Consider the following 6000-nt stretch of genomic DNA (forward strand, 5'->3'; position numbering starts at 1 on the left):
TTGTCCCGTTCATTGTGCTTGTGTGGCCTACCACTTTGCTGCTAAGCTGTTGTAGATCCTAGACGTTTCCACTTTACAATAACAGTACTTACAGTTGACCGGGGCAGCTCTAGCAGGGCAGAAATTTGACGAACTGACTTGTTGGAAAGGTGGCATACTATGACAGTGCCACATTGAATGTCACTGAGCTCTTCAGTAAGGCCATTTTACTGCCAGTGTTTCTCATTGGAGATTGCATGGCTGTGTGCTCGATGTTATACACCTGTCAGCAACGGGTGTGGCTGAAATAGCCGAATCCACTAATTTGAAGGGTTGTCCACATACTTTTGTATATAGAGTGTATATATTAGATCCAAATAAACCAATAAACAAACAAAGCACATATCCTGCCTAGTGGCACGCTCTGTTGAGTTTTGGCGCATGAGAAAACATTATTGACTATTCAGCTTCAGCTTTTTTTCATCATAAAATCTCAGAATGAGGAGGTGTTTTTTGTGTAACGTTATATGCCTACTATGCTATGCTATTATATTCGGTTATGTTATGTAAAATTCAAATAATCATGTGATCATGCGAGACATTGATTCATCTTTGATCTAACTTTACTAAACAAGCACCATTGAGAAATGTGATAATATTCTATTTGTAATAATAATAATAATAATGAGTAATGAGTAGGACTTATTATGATTTTTTTTTGGGGGGGGGGTCCAGCAACATTAAGGCAGTTGTATACAATTTAAAATTTGACATGACATTACATTTCATAACACATTAAGTGTCTGCCCTCAGGCCACTACTTTACTATCACATATTTACAATACAAAATCCATGTGTACTTGTGTGTAGAGTGCATGTCTTATCATCTGTATGTTTATCTGTGCCTGTGTGTGTGTGTGTGTGTCTTCACAGTCTTCCATAAGGTGTATTTTTATCTGTTTTTTAAATCTGATTCTACTGCTTGCATCAGCTACCTGATGAGGAATAGAGTTCCATGTAGCCATGGTTCTATGTAGTACTAGGCATATACAGTAGCCAAAAGATCTTGATGAGTGTTATTTTACGCAATTTGAGTGACCTTCATGGTACTGCAACAGCGCCACTTTAGCATTGTTAATGATAGTTGTGCCTGTTCATGCACTCTTCATTGCTTGTGTTGGAAAGGTTTTTTTCTGCAGCTATTTCAGCTGTGCGATGTGATTTGAACCACTATGACTTTGGACAAACACTGTTCGTTTGAAAGTGTCAACCCTTGAGACTTGTAGACTGACTGATGTGTGACAGCACGTTTTGCAGCCCAGCTTACCTTCTTTACAATCTATCCATGGGTATGCCTCCTGTTTGTTGCTCCACATACTGTTTGTCCATACATCAGCGCATGGTAACAGGCCTATTGGTGCCATGGTGGTGGTACCAGCTGCAGGGAGAGGAGGGAGTTCCCTCCTGTCATCTGAGGGAACCGAGGTAGCTGAGGTGGTGGTGGGATTGGTAGCTGAAGACATGTTGGGATCGGTAGCCGAGGTGTTGGCATCGGTAGCTGAGGTGGTGTGATCGGGAACTGTCAGTGTTGCGGAGATTGGGCCAGGACCCAGGGACTGGGAGGGAGCTGTCAAGGTCATGGTGGGGGCTCATGTATCACTGCCACGTTTCCTCTACAGTTGCCATAGTCTCTACAGTATCTATACTCTCTATAGTATATATAGTCTTGCGTATCTATCTATAGTCTCTCAGTGTCTGTAGTCTCAGTAGTTTATGTAGTCGTAATTGCTATGGTCCCTATAGATTCTATAGTCTCGCCGCATACATATATAATAACACACACACTTTCACACATTCACTCAGTACTTATTATCCCATTTTGAATCACTTAACTAATGTTTCTTAGTATCCAAATTTCAATCTTTTATTATCCAAATTTCAATCAGCTTAATAGCCAAATTTCAATGCTGTTATTATCCCAATGTCAATCAGCTTCTATACTTTCCAGACTCACACAACTTTCACATCCACATTCACTACACTCACACAACTCACATCCACATTCACTTTGTGCTATTACTTGATTTAGGACTAGTGGTACCCTTCTCCATTTTTATGTTGAGTTTTATTATTATTATTCTTTACAAATTCATTTAAATTGAGTTACTGAAATCAGTTGCTGTGTCTCTCAATTGTTCGCAATTGATGTGTCTCCTCCTGAGAAGCACACAGTAAGGGTCTTGGCGAGTCTCGTCCTCTTTTAGTCAGATGAGAATTTCCCTCACGCTTCATAAAATGCGTCACCAGTTTAACTCGCAGACCCCCACAGAAAAGCTCCGCAGGCCGAATCAATCATCCTGTTCGTTGACACCAAATTGTCATGGACATTCTACACATGGGACACTCAAAGGCAATCTTAAATTAATAATTGTTTATTAACAGTTAACTGGAGAGGTTCACTCAGTGCACCAAGTACACATGTTGATCACCGGGGCAGTCCCGTTAGTTCTCTTATATACTGCAGACAAGTTATATTTGCATGATTTAGCTTATTCATCATTCATAATTAATTCATCATTAGCGTTTGATTCATTCATGTGACCGACCAATACCTCACAAGGCTTCTTCTCTCTAAGATGAGACCTTGAAACTGAGATATCTTTTGTTCTCAAAACAATGGTCTGGGCGTACTGCCAAATTGCAGATACTGATAGGGAGGATTTGTTCAATCAGTCACTTGCATGAACACAGAAATTGGTTATTAGAAAAGCACAAACATAAAATGTTCCATCACAACCTGTTGCTCAACTAATGCAGCATAGTGGCTATAAATAAATAGGCTGAAGCATGTCCATCTGTATTTGTGCTATATCAGTGCTACCCAATCTTTTTCAGTTATGCCCCCTATCATCATGGGGGAACATCCTATGCCCCCTTACCTCCCCCAATTGAATGTTACACAAAAATATGGTATAAGAATACCTTTTACCAGGGGCGCAACTTCGGTTTTAGAAGTGGGGGACATAATATTTATAATTTTTTTTATCCAGTCGGATAAACACTCCAAACAGCCTAACCGACCGCTCGGATGCGTCCGCATGGTCCTAAAGCACAACCGTTGCCTCGTTTTGTATCACATTACAATGATAAACTGGGGGGGACAAAAATGCAATTTCAAAATGTGGGGAGGACATGTCCCCTCCGTCCCCAGTGAAAGTTGCGCCCCTGCCTTTTACTCATCAAGAAACACAAACACCAGTACCTGGTTTCCCTTCCATATTGAAATCAAAAAGAAACATTTCATAGAAATAAACCAGCTTAATGTTGTGCAATGAATGTCACATGCATCTCTATCAATAAAGACTAGGGTGGGCCAATTTCTTTTGTAAATTTTCTCAATTTAAATAAAATATAAAAGTGGTTCTGGATGTATTCTTTGGGTGATTATTAGGTTTCATAAACATGATGAGTGCTTTCCCCCCACAATTTTGGCAGTTTTCTTAACATACAGTGAGTGCCCTCTGTAATTATTGAGACAGTGAAACATTTAAATTTTTTTGGTGCCATACTCCAGCATTTTGGATTTAAAATGATACAATGACCATGGGGTTAAAGTGTAGACTGTCAGCTTTAATTTGAGGATATTTTCGTCCATATCAAGTGAACCGTTTAGAAATTACAGTGAGAAAGTTAGACTCGCAAATATCTCCTAAGAAGAAAAATGTAAATAAATATCATCCACCCCAAAAATGCTAACCTCCCCTGTTATTGTATTGGTGAGAGGTTAGCATGTGTTGGGGGTATGATATTTCTGCGTCTTTCTGACTCATCATTATTCACAATTCATTCAGGACTATCTGTAATCATGGAAGCATCCACATTAATGTAGAAGTGTGAAGAAACATATTCTATTCTTAGATTATTGATATACTGACAAGATACACGTGTCACGTCTGCTCCCGCTCTTCCCTCCCCTGGCGCTTGAGGGCGCCAGGCTGCCCTGCATCACTCACTCCTATCATCTATTATGCACACCGATGGAACCGGGGGTGCCTAAGCCAGCCCGTCGGGCTTTCACGCCCTGGCTGGCTCGAGAGGTTTCCTTGCCTCAGTTGGCTCGGCGGCTTCCCGTCCCACGTCACTCTCCACCAGATCATCGGGCTCCCTCGCTGCAGCAGGATCGACAGGCGTCTTGCCTCAGTCGGATTGTCTCTCACATTCCTGCCAGTTCGTAGGGCTTCCACGCCCTAGCTGGCTCGAGAGGTTTCCTTGCCCTGGTTGGCTCGGATGGTGCCCATCCCACATCGGGCCAGCCGGATCGTCAGTTCTTGTTCACCCAGCCAGTCCAGGAGTTTTTTTGTTTGTTTGTTGTTTGTTTTGTTGGTGATGTCGGGGTGGATTCCGCCGCAGATGGAACCGGGGGTGCCTAAGCCAGCCCGTCGGGCTTTCACGCCCTGGCTGGCTCGAGAGGTTTCCTTGCCCTGGTTGGCTCGGCGGCTTCCCATCCCACATCACTCTCCACCGGATCATCGGGCTCCCTCGCTGCAGCAGGTTTGACAGGTGTCTTGCCTCAGTCGGATTGTCTGGCTTCCATGCCTCATGCCTCACACTCCTACCGGTTCGTTGGGCTCCCACACCCCAACCATTTTGCCCTGTTGGCCCCTTTAAATAGTTTTTTATTAATGTAGCTAGCATTAAATCATTTTTACTACTGCCTTATTTAATAATATCTTGAATTTTGTAGTGTATATTTGTGGGTTTCCTATGAACAATATTAAGCTAGCCTAGCTACATGTAACTAGGTGGAAACATTATCAAGCCAGCTAGCGAGAGGCTGGACAATAGAACGAGTCAAAATTCACCCATGGCTGATAAAAGGCCATAGAACGTTGGCTGAGCTGGAACACTAGAGTGAGGCCATAGCAAATTAATTGAAATAAACCTTCGCTGAGCCTCATCTGACTGGAGTGATGTCACCAAATAATGTCTACCTTTTTATTTTACCAATACAATCTGTTCTTAGGACAAATCTGAAAAATAACAACTAATGTAGAAAGTAAAGATCCGCACCTCGATAGTGTCAAGTGTGCTTATGTCTGCGTAACGAGGAAGTAGGGAAAAAAATTCTGACCATTTCAGCACAGGCCATACAAACGCTCCACACCGCGTGGCCGCTGCCACTCTAACCTGGTGGTCCCAGCGCGCACGACCCACGTGGAGTTCCAGGTCTCCGGCAGCCTCTGGAACTGCCGGTCTGCGGCCAACAAGGCTGAGTTCATCTCAGCCTATGCTACCCTCCAGTCCCTAGACTTCCTGGCGCTGACGGAAACATGGATTACCACAGATAACACTGCTACTCCTACTGCTCTCTCCTCGTCTGCCTACGTGTTCTCACATACCCCTAGAGCATCGAGCCAGCGGGGTGGTGGCACTGGAATCCTCATCTCTCCCAAGTGGACATTCTCTTTTTCTCCCCTGACCCATCTGTCTATCTCCTCATTTGAATTCCATGCTGTCACAGTTACCAGCCCTTTCAAGCTTAACATCCTTATCATTTATCGCCTTCCAGGTTCCCTTGGAGAGTTCATCAATGAGCTTGACGCCTTGATAAGTTCCTTTCCTGAGGATGGCTCACCTCTCACAGTTCTGGGTGACTTTAACCTCCCCACGTCTACCTTTGACTCATTCCTCTCTGCCTCTCCTCTTTTGACCTCACCCTCTCACCTTCCCCCCCTACTCACAAGGCAGGCAATACGCTTGACCTCATCTTTACTAGATGCTGTTCTTCCACTAATCTCATTGCAACTCCCCTCCAAGTCTCCGACCACTACCTTTTATCCTTTTCCCTCTCGCTCTCATCCAACACTTCTCACTCTGCCCCTACTCGGATGGTATTGCGCCGTCCCAACCTTCGCTCTCTCTCTCCCGCTACTCTCTCCTCTTCCATCCTATCATCTCTTCCCTCTGCTCAAACCTTCTCCAACCTATCTCTTGATTCTGCCTCCTCAACCCTCCTCTCCT

This window comes from Salmo salar, chromosome 20, assembly GCF_965601325.2.
Source record: "Salmo salar chromosome 20, fSalSal1, whole genome shotgun sequence".
NCBI classification, from domain to species: Eukaryota; Metazoa; Chordata; class Actinopteri; order Salmoniformes; family Salmonidae; genus Salmo; species Salmo salar.